Below are 14,843 nucleotides of genomic sequence, written 5' to 3'. Positions count from 1 at the left end.
TGCTTGAATTGGTTGTGCCTTGACATTGGAATTGCAAGGGTGTGTGTTCAAATCCTGTTTAGAACAAAATTAATCCCTTTATTTTTGCTAATATCATTGTGGCTTGCATGTGAAAGGGCATAAAAAACCCTAGTAGAAGGGCCCCAAGAGGGGCTGAAAAATCACTAAATAATGCGCCTTGAGTAGCAATCCAACCACTATTAAGCCTAATTTCGTTTTTTTCATTAATCATAATTAGGGGTCATATATAGAAGGGTTTGGAGACTGAAAAAGTGGGAGAGTGGCGAGAAGCACGAACTTTGAAGGGAAAAGGTGAGTTGGGGATTGTGAACAAAACTGCACTTTGTTTTGGGAGAGCAAAAGGAAGGTTCTTAGGTACCACAAAGCAAAAGTTGAGCAATCATTAGAAACAAGGATTTCCAGGTTAGGGGATCTTCTTTCCATGCATTTATATGATTGTTAATAAATTCAGAGTATTCTGTAATATGCAATGATTTCTGTACCCTTGCCATGCAATTGTGTTAATAATATGCTATGAATTGGGGTATTGGATTGTTTTGCTGTAATGTGATTAAACTCTTATGAGAGTGTGTGAAAATTATGGGGTTTTGTGGTCTGTTCATGGATTATGGTTCAATTTCGCTTGGTTGGGGATCAATTTGATGTCTAAATCGTGCTCTTGGTATTTGCATTCTGTGATGAATTACTTAGCATAGTGGAGTGCGGGATTTTGGCAATTGGTTTGGTCTTTGTGTGCGTGACAGGGAGCAGGTCCTCTATTCTCGCTCAAGCTAACTAGGTTTGCCTAGGCGAGAATAGTAGGAAAGAAATTTTGGGTTGTGTCTGCACATCTCGCTTAGGCGAGTGCAGCTCGCCTAGGCAAGGATTCGCGAAAATGGGAGGTTATGCTCGAGGGTCTCGCTCAGGCGAGGAGCCCATGTTTTGAGGGACAGAGTACCTCGCTCAGGCGAGAGGTACTTGCCTAAGCGAGAAGTCGGGGTTGATGCATGGGTGTTTTACTGTTTTGCCGCCTAGGCGAGAGATGTTGTGTTGAGCGAAGAGAGGTCTCGCCCAAGCGAGATAACATGTGTTGGACTACAGGCGGGTAGGTCCGTAGAGTAGGACTACGAGCGGGGAGGTCCGTAGAGGCAGGACCACGAGCGGGTAGGTTCGTGTGAGCATCATGAATCTTGAGTCCATGGCTAACCCTGTTGTATGTTAGAGGTTGGAAAGCCTTGGGGTGTGTTGTGAATGTAAACAAGGTCTAATTATGATAATATGATTGGGTGTTTTATGTTATTTCATTTATGTGATTGCTTATATGGTCGAGCTCACCCTTTCTGTTTGTGTTTGACGATGATCGTGTATTTATTTACACGGGAGCAGTTGATGATACAAGTGATGCTGCTAACACCTCAGACGGAGAAAGGGCTATACTAGGGATTTTGAGTTAGGGAATTCTTAAGATTTTCATTATTTTGGCAGATTTTGGAAAATTGTAATAAAAGTACTATGTAGTTTTCTTTAAATTATGGCGCTATTATTACCATGTTAAAATTTTCCCGCATTGTGGGAGTAATAAAGTGCGACGTTTGAACTTATATATTGACTTATTTTAATCAAGTAATTTCCAGTAAGGATGTTACATAAGGAGTCGTGGTTATACTCCAGGACCCATCTCTTATATTATCTGTGTGACATGTCATTTAATTAAAGTAATTATTTAAATGTGGTGTTACAAAAGTAATTAATTTAATAATAAAATTTTAAAAAGTGTTTTTTCCACTTATAAAATCTCAAGGTTTATATATAAAAGAATGGGAATTTTTTCGAAATTAAATGCTTGAAGATTGAAATAATTTTTATATAAGAGTGTCAGTTATAATAAATTTAATTCATTAAAACAAAAGTTAGTCCCTTTATTTCATAATTTTAATTCATAAAAGTTTAGTACTTTTTAAGGGTTAAAAGACTAAAGTATCAATTTTAAGTAGTGTTAATAGATTAAAACTATACTTATTTAATTAAACAGTGACATTAACGTATGAAATGTCTAAATACTTTCTGATATTAAAGTTTGTAATAAATTAACATATTCTTCCTTGTAAGTCCAAAAGTTTATATATAACAATATTTTAACAAATTAAAACAATTCAATCTAATGTTACAGTTTGTAATCAATTAACGTATTCTTCTTTGTAGTCCAACAAGTTTATAACAATATTTTAACAAAACCACCAACACTTACGCCTCAAAACCACCAACACTTACAGACACCGCTTGGCGTGACCACCCTTGTCGCCAGGGGCACGCGTTCCTGGAGCTCACTGTTATCCTCGCTATTGCTTGGCGGTCCAACCCCTACCGCCAGGCGCTATACTAGTATCTCGAGTTGGTTTAGACCTTTCATACTTCACTTGAATCCTCCTTGACTCTTCCATAGTCCATTACATGGTTACCAACCCTACTAGTTTCAATCTAGATTTCCGAACTTGCTTTTCTTATACCTTACTATCACAATTAACTCAATGACAAATTCACTCTCTGGATCATACACCCCTTTAAATCAACTAACGAACAACCATGCTACTCCACTTTAGGCCAAGAACCTAATCCCACCTGACTTACCACCATTTCTCATCACTGCATCAACCCAAAGTAATTACACATATCATTTAATAATAGAACTCTAAATATTTCTCCCTAAAATAGCACCCCATGATTTTCCTTCCTTAAAACAGGCTCTATGTTTATCTAATTATGAAATGGTCCAAAACAACTCCTAAGCGTCACTCAAATAGACCAAGCAAACCCTCTTTCTTACCTCTAATTTGCCTTTTAATTAGGTCTTAAAGAGGGTTAATTAACCAAAAACGAAAAACAAGTTTAATGGTGAAATTAATTGCTATTCAAGATCACTTATGGACTGTTTTCCAGCCACCTCTGGGTTGCCCATTCAGCTAGGGTTTTCTCTAACTTTTCACATTCATGCTAAATATAAAGTTGGCAAAAAGAAAGCTTAATTTGGACTCAACAAGGTTCAAACTCATACCATACTAATGTCAAATCAATGCACAACCATTTAACCAATTCATGTTTCGTGATGACTAATATATTTCTATGATTATATTATCACTCAACATGATCAAGCATATTATTAAAATTAATAGTAAATCAAATAACACACAATTGGCATACATAGGACTCAAACCCAAGTCCTTTCACACAATAAAGTACGCTCAACCATTTGAACTAGTACTTTTCCATATCATATCAATCAATATTAAATACCATAAAGGCTCCCACTACCCGCATTTATTAATTAATTATTGAATTAATTAATTTTCACAGGCCTTACACCCCCCTCTTTGTTTCGATTTGTCACCTGAGCGAAGGCCTCTCGCCTGAGTGAGAGTAATATCCCCTAAGCGAGATGGGATAACTTGAGCGAGAACTCGAGGTGCTCTCTACTTGAAATCTCGCCCAGGCGAGAGCTGTTTACTTGAGCAAGGGGCTCTTGTCGCCTAAGCGAGAACTCCTTAGCTTGAGCGAGATTGACAAAGTTGCTTGAATGCCTGTATGATCCTTGATATTTTTTTGTTTATTCTTTTTAAAAGCATGAAGTATGATGTGCAAATGCTTAAGATGATTAAATAAGATTGTTACGTGTTGGGTTGGCATGAATGAAATATGGATTTTTGGCGGGTTGGTTGAGTATTGGCATGCGATTTGGATGTTAAGAGATAACATGTGGAATATGGTGTGAGAACATAGATATGGCATGAGTTAGACGTAATTCCATGAATCTCTTGGTGAGATTTCATGGTGGTTACCGCAACTGAAATCGCGATGGGACGACGAACCAAATAAAGAAACGTGTTTGAAAAGAGATTTGGAGTCGCCACCCTAGTAATTTCTAGGAAACTATGAAAAACCGTGAAAATAAAGCAAGTCTGCAAAGAAACCAGATTTTTGGATCCGGGAGTCAATTACGCGTAAGGAAGGTGTTAACACCCTACAGCGTCGCTCAAAGGCGGTACTAAAACATTAATTTTCTCCAAAAATAATGAGACACATAATACTAAAAAGAAACAAAAATATTTTTTTTTTGATTTTTGGGCCCGACGATTCTCATTTAAAGTGACAAATCATGGTTACGTAGTTCTTTAATAGAAATTTGGAAAACTATTTGGAAAATGATTTTTGATTTTGTAGAGGTGAACCTTACAAGGACTGACCTTAGTCCTACGTATCTGACATTGGAGAATCAAGGATCACGTACTTCTTGAAAAGAATTTTTGCTTGAAAATGTTGATGTTTTTTTATTTGCAAAATTTTATGTTTTTTCTTAGTATTTTTGAATTACTTGAAAATATGTGTCACACAACGCGAACCATCGGATGGACACTAAAAGAGAAATAAAACTATTTTTGGTATTTTTGAAAATGAGTGTCACACGGTGCGGGCTACCGGACAGACACAAAAAGAGAAAGACACTTATTTTTGTTTTTTTTTTTTGAAAATGAGTGTCACACGGTGCAGACGACCGCACAAACACAATAAAGCTATAGAGAACATTTTTCATTTTTTAGATTTTTCTAATTTTTTGTAATTTTTTATAATTTTCAAATATTTTTGTTTTCTCCTTTTTCAGAAAGAAAATTATAATGGTGGAATTATAAAAAGGATAAAAGTGGAAAAACCAAAATGTGAGGGTGCTTGAATAATGTGTGAGGTGCATGAAGTAAACACAAAACAAACCCAAAAACAATAAACAAAGACATAGGGGTGCGGGATTATCACATGTGGGAGTGCGAAGAGTAAAATATAAAACAAGCCCAAAATAGGAGTAATACACAAATGAGCAGTGGAGTTAGTAAACTTGGTGGTGCAGGAAGTAGTCATTGGAGGTGTGTGTAGTGAAACATGGGCTCCAAACAATAACGAAAAACAAGTCCAAAACAAATATGGGGTGCGGGGCAAGCAAATATTAGGGGTAGAGAAATACACAAACAATCAAACACAAATAATGGAGGTGCAGAGATTAAAAAGGGGGGTGCGCAAGTAAATACCAATGGCAGCAGTCTCTTCTCGTCACCGTAGACCACCACCACGACTCCAGTAGCAGCTAGCGTCACTACACGTCCATCCGCTGGCGAGAGATGACACCATCGACGATGGCTACCACCGGAGGCATCGCCAATGAGAACCAAGCTTCCCGAATTGTTCCCTCTTCGCGTCTCCTCCCTTTGCGAGACCTGGGCGACTTCTTTTCCTTCTTTTGCACGAGGCACCCTAGGTACAATACCGTGACTAGCCGCATCTTCCCCATCGATTCATAGCAGCTACAACGACACTTTCACCTTTCGTTCGAAACTTCGACTCGTCGGTGACATTGCTGCCGGTGCTTACGTTCCCCTTTCTTTTATTTGTTCTCTACTCCGATTTGTAATTTTATGTAGGTGAAATGTGATGGTGTCGTGTAGGCATGATGGATGAGTGCATGACAATGTTGATGGTTTTGGTTAGGACCGTGTGTGGGTGCTTGGTTGTTGGTGATGGAGGTCCGTTAGTGGCGGTTTGGTGCAGGTTCGTGATGGAAGTGATAATGGGGGAATATGTGTTGCGTAGGAATAATGGGGTGGACTGAAATGAAAGGATGATGGATTATGGTGGTGTAGTTGGGAGAAAGTTGGTGTGATGACCGTGTGAAATGTCTATTCTTTATGGTTTTCATGCAAGTGTGAGATGAAGATGATGATGAGCGAGTATGAACAGAGGTTCTAATGGCCGAATGGAGTGAAAGGTGGAGATAGTGATGAAACAAAAATTGAAAATGAAGGAGGAATGTCGTGATTGGAAATGTGTGTTGGTTTTGTTATCGAATGGAGATGATGAATGATGTTGTTTTTGTTTTCCAAATGATGAGGGAAAGCAAGCATGAATGAAGAAGGTGAAAGTTGTTGGATGAAGGGAATGTGATGATATTTGTTGTGCCTGTGCTCTGTTCCCTTCCTACCTCGTGACGTGGGATAAGGCTGAAAGCAGATGTTGCTTCCTGCTCCTTCAGCCATCATGACCATGGCCAGCTAGCTACCACACTTAATTCTTAATTAACATACAAAAGCAATGGTAGCATAATTGATGCACCTCTGAACCTCTTCCAATTAACCAATAGTAGAAAAATATAGGTTTGCTAATATCAGAGACCTTAGGTTTACTAATATCAGAGACCTTAGGTTTACTAATATCAGAGACCTTACGTTAAATTCTCGTTCTTCTATTTCTCTTTTTCTTTTCATTTTTTATATTTATATTTGTTCTCCGCAGCCCAAACAACACACACATTTCAAAACCTTTGCCGCCACACCTCCACCGACAAAGGTTGGGGAACTGGTGTACTACATCTAGGCGGACTAGTAAAACCGCACGGCCAAGTCCACCTACACAAGACCCAACAGACGTAAGTAAGTCAGTAAATGGACAATCAAAAGCACATAGCGGCCTAGGCCGCTTACTTTAGAAATTAGGATGACATTTGTTGACCACTCTAGACTTAGTGATGTGATCCCAACAAGGCTTATAGCTTGGGCCACACCTAGGCCCAAATCATGCTCAAGGCCCAATCCATGGCCCACATGCATCTTAAGCCCAAGCCCATCAAGAGGCCCAATAACAAGGGGCATGTTCAAAAAGATCCAATTGGGCTTCATTCAAGATGGCCCAAACCCACATGGGCTTCTCACACTCTTCATATTGGCCAAAGAAGATATGAAGATTTGAAGAGGTGTATCAAAGAGTAATAGAATAGCAATAAGATTGGCCCATTGTTTAGGCCTTGCTTTCTAGAATAATAAGTCAAACAATGTGTAGTTGAATTATTAAAATTAGGCTTGACCAAGCCCAATAGGAGGGGTGGCCATGATCTATCAAAAGTCCAAGGTGGACTAAGTGGAACTCTTTCCTAGACCTCATGGATCATGCATCCCATGGAGCCAAGTCCACACTCCACCCATGCACCTTCTTCATCCAAGGGCTAGGAGTGTGTCTTCTTTTCCAAGCCTTCATCCAAAGGCTAGGAAGATGCCTCATTCTCCAAGCCACCATCCAAGGGTGATGATTAAAGCTTCTCCTCCAAGCTTGATCTAAGGGCCAAGAATTAGTCTAGCTTTTAGGCTCACATATAAAAACCAAAAGTAGACCATTTGTACATTTTTACTCTTGAATTTTTGTGCAATAGACACTTTGAGTTGAGAACACTACTCTCTATTCTAACTTGAGAGTCATCTTTTAGAGAGCTTACTCTCTTTACCTCTAGCCCCCTTCCTAGGCTAGAACCACCTCTAAATAATTCACCATTTCACCTATCCATTGCAAGCAAGAGCCTACAAACTTGCCTTCCACTCTTCCATGCTTCCTCCATCATTTCCGCTACAGTTGGAGCTCCATGTCTCCACCAAGCTCCATCACTTAGGATACCACATATAAGGCCCTTAGCACCAACAAGCATTAACTAAAGGTCTGGGCTAGGCACAGGCCCACCTAGGGCCCACCTGCAGCCCAAACAAAGGCCCAACCCATGACATGATCAGACATAATTAATAAACTATAAATACGCACAGACCCTAGTAATTAAAGAGACGCATTCATTAATCCCTAAATCACGAGATTTGACTTTTTGAGGAATTCCTTATTGACTTGAGCGTCAGAGTCTTCTCCGCAAGTAACCTCTCTTGGGTCCAGACTGGTGCTAACCAAGACGCCAACACATAGCATACATCAAGCGACGAGGAGCCTACTGAGGAGATTGCGGATTGAGGTAAGGTACCATTCGTCTCTGACATCTCTAATTTGTTCTCCGCAGGAACAATTGGTGCCCACTGTGGGGCACAAAGTAATACTTTACCAATCAACCTGCATTCTCTCAAAAATGGTTTCTACCCGTAGCAGAGCAGGAGTCAACAAGCAAACTGAAGCAAGTCTTGTAGCGCCTACCGGTACCAGACCGGACCTGGCCGCTATCCTTGAAGGCCAGGCCAAAATGCAATAAGAGATAGCTGATATGAAGAAGCGCAATGCTGATAAAATGGAGGCCCTCAAACAGGAAAACTCTGGTCTAAGAAGAAAGATTGAGGCTGATCCCACCCAAAAGGGAAAAGCCAGGGAAACGCCAGATGCCACAAAGTCCCCAACTTTTCAGCCTGTTGAGGAGGAAAGTGAGTACAACCAAGAACATAATGAAAGTGGACTTTTAGCATCATAATTGTCAACATACATAATTAAACAAAATAAAACAATATCATTGATGGAGATCGTACCCCACCAAATTAAAACAGTTAAATGCAGTATGTGAAAGTTGAACCAAGTCGTCTCCCAACGACCAATATTTTCATCCAAAGCTTCAATTTCCAGATGAACATAACAGTATAACTCAAGGGGAGGTTGGCAGATTCAGTTTCAACACAAAATTAAATTGCAATGCAGAGACATTTAATAGTTATATGAAAACACAATGATTCCTTGATTCAATTGAAAGTCCACCAATCCCAGATTACTAAATTAATTGTTCTATTCAAATTTTCTCCCGTGAACCTTAAGTAATTAACTAAGTGAAAATTACCATGGATTCAATGTCATTGAGCACAAAAATTTCAGGCAATTATCACCCACAAATTAAAGCAAGTTGTGAGAAAACCCATAAACATTAAGCATGAATACGAGCCATTAATGTGCACACACAAATTTGAGATTAAGCATGCATAAAAAACATATTTATCATCAAAACGCAACCTGAAACAGAGGCAATTCCGAATATAACCCAAAAATAACCAACAATCTCATGGTTTCATTTCAATTTCATCAAGGAATCAATGCAAAAAACTTAGCTAGACATGGAAAATGGAGCACACAAGCTCTTCAAATCCGGAATCACGAAAACAGAATCAAAAACCTTAACTTCAAACTCTCCAAACGCAATTTCAACATCAAAAGACAAATTTAAGAGCTTCAATTGAATGAAAAATGTTTTTATGGTATACAAATAGAAAACCCCATCAATCAGTGTTGTTCTAAGTTAATAAAATCCACAAAATGAAATGCCCAATCTACCAAATGCATTCAAAACGTAAATCCCACATTGGGTGCTATCAAATGTGCGTAGAAATGGCAAAAAATAGTGCAAAAACAACAAAAACGAGAAGAACACCTCCATGGACACCCACCAAAGCTTGAGAGAACGAAAATGGAGGTTAGAGAAAAAGCTATGCGGGTGGTGCATGCTAAGAGACCTAAATCTCGTGGTCAAATCAACTCTGCCACCACTATTTACAAAAATGCCATTCTGCCACTCAGAATTACAAAAATGCAACTACTGGGCCTCAAATGTGGCCCAATCACTTAGATGACGTGGAAATGATGTGGCAACTCTCTTCAACTGAATATTAATGTCCAAGCTACAAAATTGCTTCACCCAAATACCTAAAAATAATTAAAAACAAAAATTAGGCCAAATAATGTGAAATTAACCCTAATTCGGAGTAGTGGCCCAATAAAGCCCAATAGATGAAACAACACTAAAGATAAACAATTAAGCACTGAACAACTATCAAATAGGTACACAAAGGCCAATAGAAAGGAGGAAAAAAATGACACATCAATCATCATCTTCATATTTGGTTCTCCTCATGTTTCTTGACTAATAGTGGTGATGATATCTTTATTGTAGAGAATATTTGTGTCTTGACGAACTACAATTGTATTTGCTTTTGCGTATAGATTTGTTGTTGTAAAAGTGTGTGCATTTCTACTTGTGCTTGCATTTGTGCTTGCATTTGTACTTGGAATTGTGCTTCAAATCGTGCATGCATATCGGATAGTGCTTTTAGCTCAACTTCCACCTGTTGTGCATGTGCCTCTATTTGTGCTTGTAATTCTATTGTAATGATTTCTTCTCTATACTTTTCTACCATAGCACTTTCACATGATTCTTATATAATAAATCAATCATATGTCAATTAAAGCATCCCACTTCTCAATCCTTATTCTTCTTCCCCCAAAACATTTTAGGTCTTCTATATTATCTGAGCTTGCCCTTTCTCTTGCTTTTTTCCTTGCCTTAGCTAAAGAGTAAGAATAGTAATCCATGCATGTTAAATTCCAAACCTTTCATGCCATGCTACGATAAAATGCGATGTAAAATTGTACTTATTCTACACCAATACAAATTTATTAAAATTAATGATAATTAATGATAAGTACATATAATATAAAGATAAAAGATTATAATAACTTGCCTTAAAATCATTGAATAGGAGCTAAACCCTAATAAAATCAAATTCAACACTAAAACTCAATGATTACTCAATATCACAGCGAAATAATCTTGAATTACCTTTCAAACGATGAAACCAAATCGCAGAGTAATCAAAACAAGGATAGATAAATAATGAAGGGGAATATGAACCTCCAGTTCGCATCGATACTATGAAGGCAGGGAAACATACCTCGTTGATCCCGCGGCAAGGGAATAAAAAGCCTAAGAACAAATAGGAAGCCCATATAGAGGTGATTCCTGTGGCAAAAGTGGAGGTCCAGCATTGTGACATTTAGCGTGGACGTTGGCCGAGAAAGGGAAGGAATCTCACTTCTGCTTCGCATTAGGTAAAGAGAACAAAATGACTGACATAAGAGTGAGAAAATGATAGTGTCATTCTGATGAGTTCAAATTTTTGCCCTCAATTAATGTTTAAATTTGGGGATTTAATAGAATTTTTGTGCTTAATGATTGCTTTAATTAGTATTTGTGATTATTGGATTTATTGAGTACGTAAGGTAAAAAATGGTGTAAAAATTGATTTTGGTTGCATAAAATATTATTGAATATTCTAACGTTTGTTAATGCAGCTGGAATTTAATTTGGGTCATTAAAAGTTTGGATTTGAAATATTCAAAGTTACAAAATAAGTCCAGAATCAGAAAATTCTGGAAAAGAATAATTCAGGAGCTAAATGCACCCCTAATTTTTATTTACACACTCCTCTTGCAAGTGGACCACAAAAAACCTGTTCTGCACCCTAGTTTTTACTAAGTTGCACCCCTCCTACCACTTAAACCCATCTTAACTAGATTATGCCATGCGACAATCCTCACCTTTCAAATCAGGCTAACCATGTGCTGACACGTGTCATTATCCTTACAAACACACGTCCACCAATTATACACTGCCACGTCATCATCTCACACATGAAACCCTAACCCTAATTTTAGCCACCATGACAAACTATGCCGGCAGCCGCCGCTCTTCCATCGTCAGCCACCTCCATGTCGTCCATCTTGCCGGAAAACACCAGGACGCCACCTGCAACAAACCACCCGTAACCACCATGTTCCATTGAACCTGCACCACCGTGAGCCACCGTACCTGCGACCTCCATCCTTCTCTCCCACCTTCAACTCCATGATAGTTCACGCTCCACCATTGCCGGCCAATGCAGTTTCACTACTTGAACCTGTGCCAGATTTGCGCAACCAACCTTCATGCTACAGCTTCGACCACCTCCATCTTCTTGCCACCACGAAACCACAACGGAGCAGCAACCATGGCAGCACCTTCACCTTGCACCAGTCGCGACACCAGCAAATGAGCAACTTGTGAGCCTGTTCGAGCCTTCGCTGAAGAGGAAGAACGATGCACCGTGAGCCAGCAATCTGTCATCATCGTTCGCCATCTCATTGGAAGGGCAGCAGCCATCATTCACGTCCCTACGGCAGAAACCATAGTGGAGGAAGGAGAAAGGAGGCATAAACCCTAATTATGGGGAGAGAAAATGCACTACCATGTGTCAGCATCTGATAGGGCAGTGGAACTGGTCAACTGGTCCAAACTAGTCAACACTGGTCAAATGGTCAAATAAGAGGGGTAGAATTGGAAATTGGGCAGAAATTAAGTTACTAATTAATTAAATAAAGATAAAGTATTTCAGCAACCGAACAGATAAAGTCCAAGTCCGATTGTAGCCTATATAAAGAGACCTAAGGAAGCAGAAGAGGGATACTTAGCAACTCTCTGGTTTTGGCAAATATCGTCATCCATCACATCTCTCATTCTTCCTCCCTTTTTATTTTCTTTCCTTCATCATATTGTCATGTATTACATCAAAGCCATGGAGGGCTAAGCTTTTAAGGTTGATTCCACTGTAATTTCTTAACTGGATTCTGAGGTTAGATGAATTAATTTATTTGTTCTTTTGATTCTTGTTGAGATTTATTTTCATCTATGTCTTTTAGTTCTTAATCTAGTTAAAGTAATGAATTTTACATTATAGCAAGTTAGCATAGTGTTAAATCTAAATAACAACAATCATATGAATATAAGGATTTTTAAATTTTAATTAAAAAGTTACTTTGATTAATTTTTAGAAACTTTCAAATGATTGCATGAGTTTTTGCTAATAATTGAGAAGTTACTTTGATTAGAGGTAGAAACTTAGATTAGAATTAATCAAGAAGTTACTTTGATTAATTAACTTTTTACTAGATATAAGGTCTAAAAGAATAGATATGATTAAGACTAGTAATGTTTAATTGAGAAGTTACTTTGGTTAAATTTACTAGGACTAATCTACAAAGTTCTTGCTTTTAATTGAGAAATTACTTTGGTTAAAAGTGAGGACATCAACAAATTAATTAAGAAGTTACATTGATTAATTTGAAATCTTAAACAAGAAATCAATAACAATAATCTTTAGAAAACCAATGATGAATCCTATTTTGAAAGAGCAGTGGAATTGACCTATTTACTATTACTGTGTTTACAATCTTTTATTTGCGTGTCATTTATTCTTTGCTTATCAAAACCCCACATTTTTATAGTTACTAGTTTTAATTGCATTTTTTATAAGAATAAAAAATTTGAGATCAATTTCGTATTCGTTCTGAGACGACTCAGGGTTATCTTAACCCTAACTAGTTTGTTCACTACTAACTTGGCAATACTGAAGTTGCTAAAGTTAAGTAGTGGTAATTTGATCGCTTAGCGATAGCGATATCACATTCGTGTGTCTCATGGAAGAAGAAGAAGAAAAGAACCGAAAATCTCCATGTAGTGGTGATCCAAAAAGGTTGCTCTCATCACGTGTTAGGGTTGAGAGAAGAACATTGAATTTGAAAGAAAAAATTAATAGGCAAAAAAGAAGAATGAAAGTTGTACAAGTAGCAAGGATGAAAGTCGAGAGTGAGAGTGGAGGTGGAAACAGTATTTTAATGGAAACGAGGTGCGAAAATTATGCTAAAATAGATAGTGCTTTTTTATTTAAACATTGCCTATTAACATCGTATAGATAGAGTTGAACTCTAATTGGAAACTATGCAAAGGACAACGTTGCCTATTGGTTTATATTACAATAATTTTTTGAAAAGGCTAAAAAATAAATATAGAGAGTGCCTTTATTTAATATAGCATTGTCTTTTGCTCTTTGTTTTGGTATTTAATGCTTAACTAAATAAGCGATGGCTGCATTGCGTTGTCTATTATTTATGATAGTGTAGTGCCATGTTCTTATTTTTACGATTTTCCGTAGTTTTCCAGGGACTCCCAAAATCTCTGTTTTTAAAATAAGTCTTACTTTCGGTTCATCATCTCCTCGCAATTTCCGTTGCGATAGGTGCAGATGCATGATAGAATTGGAGGACCGAGTCAATCTCATGGTCTGGAATGCATCTCTTTATAACCTGGTCATTGCACATCTTCCACAAATACGGGTCGTCCCAAATATAATACCTAGCACGCTTTTACATTTATCACATGGAGTTATGGATGCTAAGGGAGGAAAAACAGAAACAACAAGATAATTCACAGTATTAGCAAACCATGGTGAGGGGAAAGAGGTAGATATTTTCAACAAACTTTCATAGGAAAAGTCATCTTGGATCGATGAAGCATTATCAACAAACCTCTCTATCCTGCTCAAGTGGTCCACAACAAAATTCCGTGTTTCGCTCCTATTATGAATCTCTAAATCAAATTCTTGGAACCAGAGCATCAATCTTATCAGCCGATGCTTTGATTCCACCTTCTTCAATAAGAACTTCAAAGCTACATGGTTAGTAAACAGAACAATAAGAGATCAAGCAAATATGATCTGAATTTTTCAAGTGCAAAAACGATCACAAGATGTTATTTTTTTGTTGTGGTATAGTTTGCTTGAGCGACATCTAACATCGTGGAGGTGTAGTAGATCACTTGGGGCTTCTTATCAATCTTTTGTGCTAGGATAGCTCCCATGGCATAATTTGATGCATCACACATGAGCTCAAATGGGCTTGTCCGATCTGGCGCCTAAATGATAGGAGTGGTGGTTAGGGTCTTCTTGAGGCAATAAAAAGCCTCTTTGCATCTTTCATCAAAGATGAAGTCAACATCCTTTTGCAGCAACTTGGACAATGGGAGGGCCTTCTTGCTAAAATCCTGGATAAAGTGCCTGTAAAACCCTGCATGGCCAAGAAAAGAATGAACCTCTCGCACAAAAGAGGGGTAAGGCAATTGTGAAATAACAGAGATCTTGAGAAGGTCAACTTCTATGCCCTTACTTGAAATGATATGCCCCAAAACTATACCCTGTTCTACCACGAAATTGCAGTTCTCAAAATTAACAACAAGGTTAGATTGGATACACCTATTTAGAACTCTGCCTAGACTGTCTAAACATGCATAAAAGGAGGATCCATACATGGTAAAATTATCCATAAACACCTTTATGCAATTTTCAAGAAAATCATTGAAAATGATAAACATGTACCGCTGGAATGTGCTAAGGGCATTGCATAGGCCAAAAGGCATCCTCCTA

This window comes from Vigna unguiculata, chromosome 10 (assembly GCF_004118075.2).
Source record: "Vigna unguiculata cultivar IT97K-499-35 chromosome 10, ASM411807v1, whole genome shotgun sequence".
In the NCBI taxonomy this organism is placed as follows: domain Eukaryota; kingdom Viridiplantae; phylum Streptophyta; class Magnoliopsida; order Fabales; family Fabaceae; genus Vigna; species Vigna unguiculata.
The sequence above is the reverse complement of the archived record's forward strand: the minus strand, read 5'-3'. Positions refer to the sequence as shown.